This window comes from Herpailurus yagouaroundi, unplaced genomic scaffold, assembly GCF_014898765.1.
Source record: "Herpailurus yagouaroundi ecotype Mexico unplaced genomic scaffold, PumYag 190, whole genome shotgun sequence".
Classification (NCBI taxonomy): domain Eukaryota; kingdom Metazoa; phylum Chordata; class Mammalia; order Carnivora; family Felidae; genus Herpailurus; species Herpailurus yagouaroundi.
This window is the reverse complement of record NW_024412421.1, coordinates 14,351,754-14,370,802: the sequence shown is the minus strand read 5'-3', so window position 1 is coordinate 14,370,802 and position 19,049 is coordinate 14,351,754. Positions and strand designations below refer to the sequence as shown.

The window sequence follows — 19,049 nt, the reverse complement described above, 5'->3', positions numbered from 1 at the left end:
TCACTTAGCATCACACTCTCCAGTTCCATCCATGTTGCTACAAAGGGCCATATTTCATTCTTTCTCATTGCCATGTAGTACTCCATTGTGTATATAAACCACAATTTTTTTTATCCAATAATCAGTTGATGGCCATCTAGGCTCCTTCCATAATTTGGCTATTGTTGAGAGTGCTGCTATAAACGTTGGGGTACAAGTGCCCCTATGCATCAGTACTCCTGTATCCCTTGAATCCCTGTATTCCTAGCAGTGCTTTTGCTGGGTCATAGGGTAGGTCTATTTTTAATTTTTTGAGGTACCTCCACACTGTTTTCCAGAGAGGCTTTACCAATTTGCATTCCCACCAAGAGTGCAAGAGGGTTCCCGTTTCTCCACATCCTCTCCAGCATCTATAGTCTCCTGATTTGTTCATTTTGGCCACTCTGACTGGTGTGAGGTGATATCTGAGTGTGGTTTTGATTTGCATTTCCCTGATGAGGAACGATGTTGAGCATCTTTTCATGTGCTTGTTGGCCATCCGGATGTCTTTAGAGAAGTGTCTATTCATGTTTTCTGCCCATTTCTTCACTGGGTTATTTATTTTTTGGGTGTGGAGTTTGGTGAGCTCTTTATAGATTTTGGATACTAGCCCAAAAAAGGAAGAATTTCAACCATAAGTGTGGGGATCTTGTCTAATACTCACCATACACCCTAGTGCCTGGCACTTTTCCTGTCTCATGAGAGTTGTTCAAGAACATACGATAAATCAACCAGTAAACATAGACAACAAAGTCAAGGATGAGCGTGCCTAGAAAATGGTCATCTTCAGAAGGATTTGGGTATGGTCAACTTTAGATCACTGGATATTGGAGGTTTGAAAAATGGAAACTTTTAAGAAGCTTATATCTTTGTGCTCTGTTCTCATATTTAACATATATCAACATCTAATCATCTGATTATTTAAGAACAGGAGGTATGACATTGCTGATAACAGACTAGAGACACAAGGATGTGCCCACATTTCAGGTCATTTGAACTTTTCTTCTTCCAGAAGCAGGGGCCTTTAACTCATTACAGTAGCATATAACTCTGGACATTATAGTCTGTTCAGAAAATCAAAAGAAGGTACCAGTTATTGATTAGTATATGCCATTTGTCATTGTTGTCTTAGTAACCATGTGCAGTGGGTGCTATGATCCTCACTTTACATAAAGAAAATAAAAGCTCTGGGCAAATTGATTTCTGGAAGATACCCAGGTAGTAAAAGAGCTGATTTCCCTACCTCATCTGTCTGATTTCAAGCTCTGCTACATTAGGCTTTCTGTCTCTTAACAGAGAGGATTAAGGTTGTGGGGTGGGGTGAGGAATGGTAAAAAGCAAATGTGATCAGGAAAAAAAAAAAGGGAAAGAAGAAAGAGACTGTAAACTATTTAATGCCCTCTGTTAGATTAACATTTATTTTAAATTCAGTAAATAAATATTTATTGATTACCTCCACTTTCAGGGATAAAATGATGGATGAGGTAGACATGGCCCTGACTTCATGGAGCTTATGGAACAACTAGGGAGATGTCAACATAAATAATTACATTATAAATACATCAATTGGATATTTCTTATTTATTGTCCGAAATGTCATGAAAAAAAAACTTGTAAGGGAATGCGATAATTGATTTATTGTTGTTGTTGTTGTTGTAGTAATTTGAAAGATTGGGCTGAATTTCATGAAAGGAAAGTGGAAAAAACATTTTGGATAGTGAGAATAATTGGTTTAGATGAATATGAATATGGATAGTACTAGAATATTGGATAAGGAAGTCTAAAATAGAGATACTTGCAAAAAGTATCTCTTTCTCAAGAGAATGTCTTTCTTTAAAAAAAAAAATACCAGGAGGACTTTCTACTTGGGGTGAAACCCTGATTCAGAAGGAATTTTGAGTATCAGGACTGGTCTTTGTCCCCTTCTAGTTAGAACATTTTGTGGTTATAATTTGGAAATAAATGGATATTTCTACTAGGTTTAATCATTTATAGAATAAACAGATTTTTCAAATTTGTATGTGCCTGATACTGTGCTTAGATAAAGTGAAAGAGACAATAGTTTCGACTTCCCGTAGGCAGGGACTAAGGAACATGTAGCTATATAAAAATAAAGCAAAAATAATTTTTTTAATGGTTTAAGAGTTAGACTAGAGTCACTTCACAATTTGTGATTATGTATAATTTTCCATTCAAAATCTTATATGTGATTGTTTTATTACCAGGTAGGATGTTATATATGACCACAAGGAGCAGAAATATGGAATTCAGTAAATTAGTAATCTTAGTGTTCATAAGGTTAACAGGGTTGAACTGGTTGGTAAATGTAAACATAGCCATAATTAGATAGATAGATCTATCTATCTATCTATCTATCTATCTGGAGAGTTTCTTTAAAAGTAGTTTCCATGAGCGGTAAAATTTTATTGTGTGTGACAGAGTACTATTAGAACTTTCTTTTCCATCCCATTAACTTTAATAATGTTGCTGTGGTATTATCTATCTTAACAGCTCCCTTTGCACTCTGACACCTGTGGATCTCTTAAAGACAGGAATTGAGATTGCCTAATTTTCTATTTAATAACAAATCCATTCATGGACTATAAATGGAACTGATAATAATGACTGCATTTACGTGATGAAACAAAATGCAAATTGGGTTCCCTTGCTCTTATTCTCAGCAGCGTATAGATTAGCAATCCCATACACAAATAGTAATAACAGAAAAAACTTAGTATGTAGCAGACCTTGGATAGTAAGTGCTAGAACATTAAGCAGTTGAAGGAGTTGGGGTCACTCACTGGTCCTCAGTTCCTTTTTTTTTTTTTTTTTTTTTTTGCAAAAATGAGGTCAAGGAAAGAAGTAGTCCCATAAATTGCTCATAAGAACTTATCAGAACTTAAGGAACTTCTACGTTTTTACAGGAACACTCTATAACTTCAGTCAAGTCATTTATGTTTAGATGACTCCACATCAAAGTAGCAATATTAGAAGAATGACCTTCTAATAACTTCAGAAAGTCATATTTTAAAAAATCTTTTTTTCCTTTTGAGGAAATGGTCTGAACAGGATTTGTTAATAATTGAGTAACAAGAAAATGTTTAGAAATGTAGTACTGGTTGTGTGCTTTTTCTCACTATGTGTATACATATCCGTAGTTACTCTATGATAATCAGAAGGAAGCAGCCTCACCACCATGTTCCATTTTCTTTCCATCAGGTATATCACATTGCAGCAATAAAATATTAGAATTGTCACAATGGAATCTATTCTGAGATGACATCATTTTATATTTAAAAATAGATACAGGGGAAAACACATTTGAAGACAGCATTTGTCTTATTTACATTTCATATGAACTCTAAAGTAATGTGCCTCCTACACTCTGGAAAATAGTTATTGAAGGCTGTCATCTAAAGTAACTGAAAAATATGCTGAAAGGAAGCCAAAAGACAAACAAGAGCTCTGTGTTACATATAAACATTTATTTATAACAGAGATAAATCTCTGAATGGTCACTGTGTTTAAGATTCGAGGTGGTGACAATCTAGTTTGGAATTTCAAGGGAGACAATATGGTGCATGAAGTTCTGAATGTGGACTTTGGAGTCAGAGTTAGATTCAACTTCTGTCTCCCACATTTACTACTTTACGACCATCACTAAGATATTTCACAACCTCAAGATCCTATTCTTTATGTCTTAAGGGTGGATGATCAAAGCTACATTTAGAGCTCTTAAAAGATTCTGAGTGAGATAATATTTTTCGTGTGCACAGCAAATAATATCCGTTGAGCTCTTCAAGTTCCCTGACTTGATGTATTTAGAATTTTCAGACGTGCATTAACCCAAATACTTCCCCCTTGAATCTTGCATTTATCAATATTGGGTCACACCAAGTAAAAATTTTTGGTAACATAGGCCATTGAGTTGAGAATGAATTTGGGTGGAAACGTGAGGTTTGTTCATATTTAACAAACACATACAAAACCGTCCCTTATTATCTTGGTGGGATGGCCCTAGAGTGTAGGACCAGAAGGCCCAGATGTATGTTCAAATCCCTGAGCAACTGACTAGGAAATGGCATCTTCAGAAGCAGCTTCCATTCCACCCACACAAAATTCTGGCTTCTGCATTTTTTTCTACCACTTTTGGTTGTCGCATTTACCAAGGACTGTCTTCCTCTGTGCTGACTACCAACATCTGTCTCTGAGTCAACTTGTCTCATTCTTCCATGCAACCATTTCAATAAATGTCAGGGTGCTGAATTTTTTCCTTTGCAAATATTTATGTATGAGTGAGAATAAGCACAACAGTAATTTGATCCTAAGGTATTCAGAATGTTTCACAGATGTAAATTAATTATACCATGCATCTCCCTGTTAAGTAGAACAGTACTTCTCTGGCTCTGGAGCTTTCTGTGGCCAGAATTTTCCACTATAGAAAGGGAGAAGTGGAGAAAATCAGCTCTCACTAGGCCTCCACACATCTTCAAAAGAGCCCTTTAGATAGTCATGTACTTACTTTTATATGGGATCCCTCACAAGTTTGCATGGGGAAAGATCATTCATGCCTTGACTTGTTGAAAAATATTAAAATATATTGAGAGACTGCTACCTGTCAGATGCTGGGTAAACATGAATAAACAACAAAAGTCCATTTTTTTATTGTCTGCTCCTGCTGACATCCATATGGGCAGAGACTGATGGCTCGGTAACAGAGAAGGGGAGTGTGGACAGGGAATCCTCACTGATAATTTGACGTTTGAGTGGAGATATCACAATAATGTTCTTACTGACAAAGAGAGGGTCAAAGAGATAAAGTAACTCACCCATGGTCATGCTATCTATGGCAAGCACCTGGAACATAATAGGTGTGATGGAAATGGCTTCTATCTGGTCTTATGGTATTTATTGAAGTGTTTAGGGAACTAAACAAGGGGCTAGTCATATATATTTTGGACTGAATAAGGATAAGAATACTTTTGAAGAATAGAGGATGCTTAAAGCCTCAAGTAAATGTTGACACAGGAGCTGAACAGTTAGATGCTAAAATAACAAAAACACATTGAAAACAAAATGGTGCAGTAAATGTTACAATAGAGGGATGCATAAAATGATAGCAACATTCAAAATAGGAAAGGGTGAAGTTGCATTTTATAGGCAATTGCTCACACCTGCCTCATCTTTTGACTTGTGAACCATTCCAGTCCAGAGAACTGTACCTCCTTTATCTTTCTATCTCTAAACCTTAGGACAGTGCCTCTTTCCTCCGAGATGCTCTCTCAGTGGTCATTGATTTAAATGATACTATCCAAGATTTTGCAAAGATGAGGAATTAAAGGGGGTGAAAGTTTGGTAGCGTGGCTTCTTTACTCTTAACTTGCTATGGGTGTAGTAAGAAGTTAGAGTTAAATTTGGAGTATTTGGCAAGATTTAGCCTAAGTATGGAAGACTAGTCAGGAAGAAAGAAAGGTTGGTTTTATTTATCATCTTCCTGATTCCTTCACCTGAGACTTCTTTGGCTATTAATTTCACTCACACCAGAAATGGACCCCTATAATGTCTTCCTAATAACAGATTATTTGCATGTATGAAGCTAGTAAGGTTAGTAAAATTTTATTTGCCTTTAAATATAGAAAATATTTGGGAACTTTCGAACATGAAATGATTAGGCAAGTAGCTATTGAAAGAATGCTGAGTTCAGAAAGAATCAACAGCATCCTCTTATCTTTGGACCCCTTTGGGGCGATCACTTGGCAACAATTTCTAGAAAAAGAGAAGGAAGAATAATTAAAGATCTTGGGAATGATCATTACAATATGCCTCTGACTATAATGCAGTATGTTTGGATGTTTTCTATAGGTTTTCAGGAAATACATGTTTTTAACAAGGATGGATGAAAGAACACACTATTGCTTAGATACATTCATGCTTGTGAAGAGAAATATTGGAACTGGAGGTAAAAAATTCTGGATTCTAACATCATTTCCTGGTAGTGTGACCTTAAGTAAATCACTAATCATGCTGTACATACTTTTAAAGAGTAGGAAAAACATGTCTTTTAGGCAACCTCACACATGTTCCCCTGATTCAATCCTTTGACCTTGTTAGAAACAAAGAGTTAGTGGTCTTCTTTTAATACAGGATATTCGTGATGAGAGAAGGGTAGGTGACTTACTTGAAGTCACCGAAAACACAAATGTGAGATTTGAAGACAAATTTATTCTTTTGTCCTAGTCCAAAAATGTTTTCTGTATCACATGATTTCTTTTCACTGTGCTGCATTCATGTACACCCAGAGGTTACTTCTAGAGATGGTTTGATTCATCATCACACTGCATAAAGTGATACTATGCAAGTAGTGGTGGCAAATTTCTCAGAATCAGTGGCTTGAATTCTTTGCATTTTTGGAAGGTCAAAAACAGATAAATATATAAAGCCCAGTTTCTATAATTACCACAATCAACTGGTTGAGAGTTTGAAGGAAGCAGTCTTTCACCTACTGTGGGTACGTCTTCTACAGAGAATCTCTGTGCAGACCCCTCGACCTAGCTTAATGCATAGCGAGTAGGAGGTAGTCAGTGAGAATCTATTGAACTGAATTGTGGGAAGCGGCCATATAGAGAAGGTAGAATTTCAGTATTCATTCATTCATGCATTCACACAAAGTATGTATTCCCATAATATGTGTCTTCATTTAGATTTTTTGGAGCAAAACCATTAAAAAGAATATATATTGCCACAAAAGAGGAAAAAATGGAAAACAAGTAGTGATTGATAGGAACCAGGAAGAGTAAGAAAAAAGGATGGTTATGTAATTATTAAAAATCCAGAGCAGGAAAAAGAAGATGTACTTATTTCTTGCAGTTTTTTATTTTCATATAGAGAATAAAAATCATGAGCCACCTAATGTATTTGAAGAAACAGCTCTGATGTATTGTGACAACTGTCTTGAAGGGAACAATAGAGCCATAAAAATCTGCTCTTACTAACCCTCTGTATGGTAACTCCTTTAACTAGAACATCTACCTCACTTTTACATTCTGACTGGTTTTGCCTCTGGCTTGTCTTCTAGGGAAGTGAGATGGCCTCCTGTTAACATAAGTCTAATTATCTCTGTCCTGGAGGGACATAGAGATCCATTTCCCTATGCTTGCTGCTCTATGATGGGGCATAATCATACCTGGATTTCAATATTCAGAAATGTCCTGGGCTAATCATAGTTAAATGTGGCCTATGTGTGAGAACCACTGGTAATGAATAGCTCCTGCAGGTGACTTGTGTCTGTCTCTTTTGTTTTTTTGTTTTTTTTTTTTTTTTTTTCTGCAAAGTAAGTTTCACTGTCACAGCATTACAAATTAAAAGACTGGGGCCCGGAAAGCCGATGAGTTGTGAGCCTGGTTGCCCTGTGTAATGTAGCTCTGCACATTACAGTACATTCCCCAGATTTTATACTTAGAATGCAAGAATTGTGAAGTTAGCCTCCTTATCTGTCTTCTCCACTATATCTATAGTACCTGAAACAGTGTATGATATATAGTAGTCCTCCACAAACATTTGTGTAATGACAGATTTATTACTTGTCTGTTATTTTGCTATGCTCCTTATCCAGTGTGAAATAGAGCATAGGGCTTTTTTGGGCCACCTGCCTTCTTAGGTCCATGAATGGGAGCTGAAAGGCATTAGCTGCCTGAGTACAAATAATTTTGAGTGGGGAAAAGTTTTTTTGAATAAAAATAATAAAATAGATCATGATAATAGATCATGATAATAAGAGTGGAAAGGAGGGGTGAGTATTGTGCCGAAGGAAGGGAGCCGATGGTGCTTCTTGCACAGACACTGACCTGATTAAGTGGGAATCACGTAGCAATATTGTTTGAGAAGACACATGAGGGGTGGAGGAGGAGAAGAATTCTATTTTGAGATAGAATGTGAAGGCAAAGAGAGAAGTCACTCTGCTGGGAAGAAAGAGCCTGCATCCCCAAAGAAGAATGTAGGAGGATTTCAAAAGCAGAACTTGCAGAATGCAACAAAGCGGTCAAGGAGAGTATTGGATTAAAAGGTACAAAAGGTATCGTGGGAAGATTATCCAGGGATAGTAGTGAGATCTGTGCCCCTCAGATGATTTTAAACAAATCAAGTTGTCAGAATTTTCAGTGATTCTAATATGTAACCCCTCTAGGTACTTCAACACTTTTCACATTTGTACATCTCTATGTTTTATGAGTCTTTGGCTGACAAGGAAAATGTAGCAGAAACATGCCAGTGGTAGGAAATTCTAGAATATTTCTTTTGAGCCTAATCTTGTTTCTGATTCTTATTTTGAAGGGAATTGAGGCAAGTTCTCGGCATGATGATGTCTGATGTCCATTGTGGCACATTTCATTGAAGCTGCTGTGCCCCTCTGCCCTGGGTTAAAGCAATGGAAGAAAATTGTTGCCCCACATTTATGAAGTCCTGGGTTCTGATTATATGAGTAGGAAACTTAGTCACACCTAGAAATCACACAGTGATCATTTGATGCTGAACATGCAGTGACCTCATGGGGCAAAGGCATGGTTGATTATTAGTGAGAAACTTCTCTAGAAATTTGAGGTTGAGTATTTAGCTAATTGGGACATTTTATTAGCAAAGGCCGGTGTCTTACTCTCTATATTGCATAGATCCTTCAAATCAGGGTTAATGGGTCACTGGAAATTCCCTGAGGGAGGTCACTGAGTTGATTTAGCATCTCTGAGTTAGAGATTACTAAAGGAGAAACAGCACTGACTGCCATTTGAAGCTAACAGGCAGACTTACCAAGCAGATTACTCTCAAGTTTGCAATTAGTGATCGTCTAAAGCCTCCAGAGTATAGGAGAGACACGTTGATATAATGGGAAGTGCTGAGAGACGCATTAGATCTATTACTGTCTCAGCCATGTTGAAACTCACAGAATACAAATAATTTAACCAAGACCACAAAAGTTCATGTTTCTTCATGTTTTCATGGGAACTGTAATAGTTATGGTCATGAAATGTAGAGATGAGGTGATGATGAAAATTATTATAAGAGCTATGTGGGTGACTACTCTTTGTCAGCCACTGCATTAAACACCTTACCTGCGCATGGACTGTGTACCTGTGTAGGACCTTGAACAAAGAAGGCTCAGTAGGATATGAAGTATTGCTATTTTATTGTGAGTGATCTTCACAGTCATCCAGCAACAATGTAGTATTACTGGGAGTTAGAGTAGGAGTAGTATTAGTGATCAGCAAATTATGATTTTGTTATTGCCTAAATATGTTACATGCCCTGTCTTCTTTAATAATATCGTGCGGAAATAAAACAACAACAAAAAAACTATGGGGTAAATACTATCTCTGTGTAACAAAAGAGGAAACAGGAGCTCAAAGATGTTGAGAAATTGCTCAGGTTACTTACAACAGTTGGAAGCGAAGGAGTCAGAAATCTCATTGTCCGATATCAAATCCAGAGCTCTTAAAATGGCACATTCTGCGGGGCGCCTGGGTGGCGCAGTCGGTTAAGCATCCGACTTCAGCCAGGTCACGATCTCGCGGTCCGTGAGTTCGAGCCCTGCGTCGGGCTCTGGGCTGATGGCTCAGAGCCTGGAGCCTGTTTCCAATTCTGTGTCTCCCTCTCTCTCTGCCCCTCGCCCGTTCATGCTGTCTCTCTCTGTCCCAAAAATAAATAAACATTGAAAAAAAAATTAAAAAAAAAATGGCACATTCTGCTTGTCTGTGTTGCCAAGTCTTGATCCATATGACATGCTGTGTCTGACTGATATCTGGGGCCAGAAAGTTTCAATGGTGCATGAGAGGAATCAGGACCATTTAAGGATCATATCGATTCAATTAAAATTTGAGTGTCCTTTATGCTCTGTGAAAATGTTAGATGCTACTTCATATAATGTCTGGTAGGTGATACCATCTCCGTTTTCTAGATGAGGAGACTGAGGTTCTGGGTTGAAAAGAGTGGCTTCAGTCTATTTAGATGCAGGTCTCAATCCTGGCTCCATTTCGTAGTAGGCAACTGTAAAGCCTGTGCTTTATCCGCTCTACAACCCTGTTATTCTCATCTGCTTAAGTTCTCAATTGCTAGGAGAAAGCATCCAATTTTTTAGCGACTTTCACGTTGCTTTTTTAAACCACCCATACTTTTTATACATATAATTAGTTATTGGAATTATGGCTTAAGGAAAGAATAGTGCCATCATGCTCTTCGCAGAAATAATTCCACTTGATTGAGGAGTCCCTGGAAGTGTTTTCATTTAGGGGAAAAGAAATTTCACCTTAATTCTGAATAGGAATAATTGCAAGTATTGCAGTGTAACAGAATTGGCAATTTGAGCAGCATCATTTATTGGCTAGCCATGTGTTGATGCTGCAAATGGTGGCCTGTGCAGAATTATTTAATAGAAGAGCTACAGAACAAACAGTCCATGCACTAAAGTCACCATGCACAGGGTGTGTAAAAATATTGAGACAGGATATCATTGTTAATTCGCTTACAACCTATGATATATGTTCTCCCATAAGGAAATGGGTGTAGACATGTCTGTGATCCACAGAGTGGGATAGTTAAGAAGTTATAATCATTTAGTCAAAAAATACACTGCTTTACAAGACAGGAAATTCACATATAGGGAAGCAATTTGTACATATTGAGATACTTGAATGATTCTCAGTGTTCTGATTTAAAGCTCTCAAGTTTGCTGTTCTCTAGTAAGAGCTTTCAAACACAAATGTGAAAGGTCAGGTAGAGGTTAATATATAAAATCTATGTGAAGAAGTCACGTCTGTCAAACAGATTCACGTTAAGATGCTGTAATAGCATCGGAGATGATTGTTAGACAAATGTCTCACTAAGCACTACATAGACAATTTTTTTAGCAAAAAAGAGTACGTTATTTTATTAACACATCATAACTAAGGTTCTAGAGACCCAGGTTCGAGCCTTTGTTCTGCCACAGTCTGTTATGAACTGGCCTAAAACATTTTCCATTGCTGAGCCACATTCAAAATCCATAATATTCATGTGACAATAGATGTCCAACTAAGTTTTCCTATGAATTATTTTAGGGAAAATCAGATGTCATCTATATATGAATATATATATATATATATATATATGTATATACGTATACAAACACACAAATGTATATGAAATGTTACAGGATGCAGAACTCATCAGCATCACCCCTTTTTCTGAGTAATCCTGAGGCTGTCTGAAATAGTAGAAAACTATACCACAAGTTTATACTGAGGCATTTAATAAATACAAGTGTCAATTACAAAACAGGTAAAATACCTAGAGGAGCAGTGAGAACACTTAGGTTCTTTAATATGAAAAACACACTCTCCTCACCAGCATTCACTGAAGTGTTAGGTCCTTTCTCTTGGCAAACTAATCATGACCCTTGGGATGGAATGGAGTAGTCCTTGAGCCTCCCTTGAGCCTTGGAGGTGGCAAGACTTAAAAAAATGCATCTGGTCCCTGAGACATGACAAGTATTAATATTGCATGCTTCCATAGTCTAGCTCTGAGCTCCCAGAGCAACTGGAAAAGCCCCCAATTAACGTTTTATTTTGTTTGTCTTTTTTCCTCCCTCTTCACTTTCTTCTACCTTCTCTTCTTCTCCCTTGTATTGTCTTTTTCTCTCCTATAATTGTCCGTACTTATCATGTGCAGGAATTGTGTTTGGTTCTGGGCATGGGAAAGAATGAGGCATGCTTTCTGTCTACAGTGATTTACTATCAGCACAGGTTGAAATCCTAGGGGAAGTGATGAAGAGGAGAAGAGACTTGAAAGTTAATGCTATGAGAAAGTGGCTAGCAAAGGTGCAGAAGATCGAAAGGAAGAGAGTAATTAGCACTACCTGGGAAGCCTTCTTAGCCTCTGAAACACCAGAGCTGGGCCTGAATGGATGGATGGAATTTTAAGAGGCCTAGTAAAGGGCAAGGGTGGTCTAGACTGCATTATCCACACAGAATAGTGAAGGTGCTAAAGTCTGTTGGAAAAATCTGAAGACAGGTAAGTATCTGGGGAATCAAGGGCATATGCTGTGTAGAATGTTATAGTAAAAGTTGAGTTTGGGTACAAATCATGAGTAGAGATTTGAATGCAAAAAAAAAATTTTTTCTGTCACCTGGAAAGCACTGTGGGGACATTACTATTTTGAAGTTGATAAGAGATGTTCATACATTGTAGCATCACTGAATATAGTCTTTGTTTCTAATTTTTTAAGTTAAGGTAAGTTTAATTATTATCACTAAACTGATACCTAATTTTTATTTACATATATATATACATATATGTATATATTTATAAAATGTATATACAAAATGATGTAGATATAACTTTGAGTATACTTATGTGTGTGTGTATATATACATATATATATACATTAGATATGTGTATGTAAAAATAAATATAAAAATGTACATTTACATATATCTTTGTGAGGATGTCATATATCTCTGTATGTATAAAGGAAGACATTGGCTTTTTATTTTTCATGTAATAATATCAAATTTAAATTCTTATATAACAGTTAATAACCTTTTACATATAATATTGGTAAGTCTCAGGGAGTTTTAGTGATTTACCCAAGATCACTACATTACATTGTTGGTAATCTCATATCAAAATAAATTCTCATCTGTATAACCCCAGAACTCATTTTCTAATACCTATAGTCCATTACAAAGAACTGGGAGATTTGGGGGAGGGGACAAGCTTCAATTTCTTCATAAAAACATGTCACATTATCTTTGTTTGTATTTTTTGCCAAATTTTATAAGCACATTATAATATAGAATAATCATTTCATATATTATTTTTAAAATTTGAGAATTGTTATAAATGTTTTATGTTGCTATGGAATTATAGAACATAATTTTAAAACATCCACTTAACTTTGTATATGTTTGATTTCTATAACCTTAACCACTAATTTAATATTTCCCTACTGTTGCATATTTAAATTGCTTGACAGTTTTCAAAATATCATGTAAAAAAGTGAACATCTTACTCTAAACATTTGAGATATCTGGAGAAAGGAAAATTTATAACTTCCTTGAAATAAATTCTTAGTTTTAAAAATACCAGATGAAAGTATATAAATAAGCTTTTGATTCCTGATACATTTAACTCATTAGCTTCACTATTATGTTGTGATATTTTACAAAAGCACCAGAAATATATGAGAAATATAGTTTCTCTAAATCCAGACCGTTGTATCTATCTGCCTATCCATCTATTATCTATTATCTATCTATCTTTACATCTACCTATCTATCATCCATCTATCTAACATTACCTTTCTAGCTAATTCATAAGTTGTAGTCACAAGGGAAAATGAACCCTATCGAGTTCATTTAAAATTTTTTTTTATGTTTATTATTGAGAGAGAGACAGCATGAGTGGGGGAGGGACAGAGAGAGAGGGAGACACAGAATCCGAAGCAGTCTCCAGGCTCTGAACTGTCAGCACAGAGCCCGACATGGGACGCGAACTCAAAAACAGCGAGATCATGACCTGAGCTGAAGTTGGACACTTAACCAACTGAGCTACCCAGGTGCCCCCTTATAGAGTTCATTTTTGAACACTATGGAAGCTAAAGAGTTTTCTAATGATTTGTTTTCTCCTTTGTGGTATATCTGTGCAAGTTTGACATTATTGCACTTATTATATTGTAGCTATAATTCAGTGATAAGGTGGATATATATCTGGTTGTATATCCTTTACCCCTCATACATGGCAGCATAGAGTACAAATCACATGGCAGAGCACAGAGTTGTGGGTACAATGTATGGTCCCCAAAAGGAACTTTTCCCTGGTGGATTTGTACCACTTAATCTCATAAATGAGAGATTTTTTGTTCCACAGATAGTAAAATGATAATTGCACATTGAATTGGCAAGAGTTTTGGGAATAACAAAGCTAGTGGTTTCATAACCAGGATAATGTGTTCAACAAGTCTTATTCAAAAGAGGAGTCTAGCACAGCATTTTATATCAACTGCAATCTTTGTACAGCACAATCTGGGAAACCCGCAAAGAGTGAATTACAGTAATCAGGCTTCAGAATGACAAAGGAGTTAATCAGCATCTCCTTGCCTTTCTCGTGAAGCCTCTCAATCTGGTGATATCACAGAAATTATAAAAAGAAGTCTTCGTGACGGATACAAAATGCTTCTCAAATGATAACATTAAAGACAATGGGAAACACACACACACACACACACACACACACACACACACACACACACACGTTTTAAATTTTTGAGATGACTGACACTAGATTCTAATCAGAAATACTCCCTGGATAATGAGACAGAAGGAACAGCTGTTTAGCACTTAGGAAGAACTTAAGGCCAACCTAGGACTTAAATTTTTAAACTACTGCAAGAGGGAAATCTCCATATGATTGAATAAGGTTAAGATAAAAATATTGTCTTTTAAATATAGGAAAATCTATTCACAGTAGGGTAATATATACCAGTTACAGGGCAAGGTGATTCCCCCTCTTCCTTCTTAATTCTGTTACCAGGGTTCACCTCCCATCCTAAACCTTCCCACCCAGCTCTCCAGTGTCAGATTCAAAACCTCCAATGAATTAAATTCATGGAGAATAGATTGTTCTCATTAATTCTCATGAATTTTCTGATTAGATTAGATTTTCAAAATGAAGTTTGAGGGAAATTCTTCTAAAATGTGATGATTTATGTTCCTTTTTCTGAATTTATTTTATAGTTAATGCTATTGAGACTCCAGCAGGACAGGCTCATTCTCCTTAACACCAATTTGTGTATGTGTGTTTTTTCTTCTCAAAATCTTAGAGCTTCTTATTTTCAAGAAAAAGAAAAGGTTTCTCCCAAGGATGTTCCATGATGTATCCTAGAGTAACTAGGTAAAGGGTTTAAGTATAAATACTAGAACCGTTACTGAGTTGGAAATTTACAAAAGTCAAAGAAAGAAGATTTTTTTTTTTTTTAGTTTTTTTTTATTTTCAGAGGGAGACAGCACAAGCAAGGGAGAGGAGCAGAAGGAGAGAGAGAAAATCCCAAGCAGGCTCCACAGTCAGCATGGAGCCTGACACGGGGCTCGATCCTATGACCCTGGGATCATGACCTGAGTTGAATCAAGAGCCAGACACTGAGCCACCCAAGCACCCAAAAGATGTAATGTTTTTAATTGTATCAACTGCAAGTCAATCCTGGTATTACCATATTTAATTAAGTTGATTTTCTTTTTCTTTGTGAGACTATGTATCAAATGCCAACGTCAATGAGTTTCACTACCCCAGAAGAAAGCATTTTGTGATACTGCTTGCCATAAAATTGAAAACACTGATTTGTTGTCAGACTGATATTATGGAAGTTTAAGTATAATATTTAATCTTCTGAACACTGCTGGACATCAAAAATGTGTGACTATGAACGTGTAGAAAGACATGAGCACTAATTTTGCTTGACTACTTTGGTGAAAAAGGAGGGACACAATTCTTGTCTTTGGGAATGGGAAGTTATTTGAAATTAACACCATCAAAGGTGTTTTAAATTGGTTTATTTCAGCAGAAAGGATGTAGGGATCTCCTGTATGCTGTTTGAAAATCAAAGTTGAAACTGGATAAAAATGCCATTTAACTGAGGCTTTCGGTAACTTTTTAGTATTATAGGTCAAAATTTTTGACTTCTCAAATCTGAGAGGAAAAAGAACTTACTATATTTTCTGCTCTTTGCAAGGTGGTATTTGATACCAAACAATACTTTTTAAAATAAAGAAGTTATCTCTTTGTCGATAAAAGAAAAAGCCTGAAGTGTGGGAGAACATGTGAACCAAAGGATATAATTTAGGAGAGAAATAGAGGGAATTTTAAGGCAACTTTCAGCTTGTATTTTAGGAGTTTATCAATATCTTACAACATCTACGTAGGTGACATGATCTCCCTTTTGAATAAGAATTTTAAAAAAGGTTCAGTGACAAGTGTAGAGATGCCCCAACTCAAGGAGAAAAATGGGAGGGTTGAGGTCACTTGGGGTTTTTCCTAGCCTGCCTTTTTGGCCACCAGGTAGCAGGAAAAATGCTCCAGAAATTCTTTCTTGAATTTTCTAATGAGTCATTGTTAATTATGAGATTGAGCCTAGTGGCAGCTCAGAAAACAAGAGCTGTTCATTATACAGTTTTGCACTGAAGTCCATGAAGTGTGCTACATGCCCTAAAGAAAACTTGTGGAGACTCCTTGCTTGTCTTAGAAATTAGAAAGCCCACTCCAAGTATTGTCTAAGAAAAGAGAAAGTGTGAAGACGTCCAGGTACAGCTTTCTGGCTGGGTCATCTTGAGCAACTCACTTAACTGAATAGCTCTTACTCGCTTTTTACTGATGGGGAAACAAAGAGCCTGCCCTGCCGTCTCAAAGAATAGCCCTTTGGACAGCAATGTGTTCTTATATCGAAGTACTCTTTGAACTGTAGATGTGTGTTTAACAGTGATGTGCTGGAAATATCTTTGACGCCTGGGTAATGAACCAGTATGCTGACCATATTTTATAGGGTCTTGGCAGGAATGGGGTAATTGAGGAGAGTTTAATAAGTAACTGTTGACAAAACCTTGGCCAGGTTAAGAGAGACCATCACAGGATAACAAAGCACCTCAAGCCTAGCAGCAGAAGAGCGATCATTACCCCTAGACCCAAGAGAACAAGGGATTGGGGCATCTATTGGATCCTAGAGTTTTGTTCTAGTAATACCTGAAAAGACTAACCATAGAGTGGGCCAAACATGTGACTGGGATATTTGGGGAGTCTGGAACTTCACCCTGCTACATCCTCCCAATCTCCTTGGGTAATGTGTGTTGGTTGAATCTAATGCAGAGTCAGAAAGTAAGGAAGTTCGTTGAAGCAATCCATAAAGGTCACTGTCCCATGCCAAGAATAGGTAGGAAAGGCTGGAAAGTGGATCTGGAGGGGCAATTGGAGAATGTTCAGCACTCTAACCACCATCCAAAGAGGCATTTAAATAAATTTGGGTTGGGAAGGAAACCGGGGAAAGGGAGTAGCATAGTTGGATAACTAGTGTGTGTGAAGAACTTTACATGAATTATCTCACATAATCTTAGTATAACCACAATGGAAGGCTGATTTATTATCACCATTTGACAGGGCAAGATACTGAATCCTGATGAGTTTAATAATTTGTTCATGGTAATAAAAGTAGTTAAGTGTGAGAATAACATAAGAAACCAAACTTGCTTGACTTCAATATGAAGGAATATCTGTAAAGGGACTCCAGCTTCTCAGTAGATATGCCTATAAGGTAGTGTGAGGCTGCTTGCTTTTATAGAGGAAGGCGTAAACATAGGTGGAGACCCATGGAGCTCTTTTTGTCCCATTTAAGCAAGGCTCTCATCATGATGCTTCACATATATTTTGATATAACTCATACACATTAGCCCAGGTATGCTATTTTTAACTGAGCCTCAATATTATTTTAATTCCGAATGTCTGAGAGATAATCACAGTCTTTTTTTTTTTTGATTTACACTCTCATGATGTATTTTAAAAAATGATGAGAATAATACATACCAAACTTCTCTGACTCTGAGGAAATTATCAAAATTATTCCACTGAAGTAACCTGAAAGGACTCTTGCATAGACTTCAACCTATCCACTTCTTTGGGGGAAAAAAAAATGATGCCTTCCTTGGGTAATTCTATCAGTTACCTCCGATTATTAGATGTTATATATTAAATTCCAAAGTCCAAAGGATGGCTTTAATTTATGATGAACTTAGAATGTGATGGTACCTAAACTTGACACACACTTGTGTAAATATCATGGGAGCAAAACAATTTTCTAATGCTTCCTACTGGAATTGGGCCCATAATGAAGGTATTCTGAGTTATGAAATATATATCCATTGCAGAATAGCCATATTGGCATCCCATCATGCTAATGATGAGGCTTTATTTGTTGTCGTTGTCTTAGCTCACGAGTTATATTTTGATATGATCAAATCCTGAAATAAGCCATTATATTGAAAAATATTATGTTACTATCAATATTTCCAAATAAGCACGGTTAACCAATTAGTGCTCCCTGAATGGGAGTCTTGAATATAAAAGTGGTTTCAAGGTGTAATAAAGTACATCAGAACTCACAGCTGTTCTTAGAGCCTGCACACTGTCTGGGTGGGATAGATTTCCCTGGGTACTCTTGTGCCTCGCCTGCTATTCGAATAATTCAGGGACTTGAACTCTTTGTAAATCTTTTACAGACAGATGATTTAATTAGATCATAAGAGTTAAAACAACCAAACCAAAAAAACCCCCAAAAACAAAAACAAAACAAAACAAAACAAAACAAAAAACCCCACAGGATTACAACTTTGGAAATGGCCAGATAGTGGCCCATCTTCCATTTGAACCAAACATGTAGGATATCCCTGGGGTTAGAAATGCAGGGGAAATTCTCTTTAATCCAGAAAGTTTTATATTACTTGGGCCAGAGACATAACTCACACTTATTCAACAAGAATGTTTTGGGCTAGTCACAATAATTTTTATTATGGGCTTTTACCAATATGGTGTGTGGGGGTGTATTTTTTGACACAGAATTAAATAAAACTGCAGAACACAAAAAATATAGTGTCACCACTGTAAGGGATCTCATTGTTCTTTGAAATGGGAAAAACTGGAAATAACTGGAATATCCACTGATAGTATGTTCATAAATGAACAATCATGCACTTAAAAGAAGTAATGAGTTGGACCTCTAGATGCTAGTGAGCAAACAAAAGAGATCTCAAAGATATCTATTCTGTGATAAAAGAAAGTCCCAAAACAGTGCCTGTATCATGACCACATTTGTGGTTAAATGTTTATATGCATATACACATTTGTATGAATATACATATAATGGCTTTGAAATTATACACATCAAAATGTTAGCAATATTTATCTGTAAAAAGAGGTATGAGAGTAAGGAGAGGGCTAAATAAAGATTTTCAAAATAACTTCAGAAGCATCTA

General features: G+C 36.5%; 1 protein-coding gene across 7 annotated transcripts in view; it reads left to right on the top strand.

Annotated features, from left to right (window-relative positions):
* The window catches only part of LOC121045392 (cadherin-8), a 367,139-nt gene that overhangs the window by 175,038 nt on the left and 173,052 nt on the right, over positions 1–19,049 (top strand). The window lies entirely within an intron of this gene.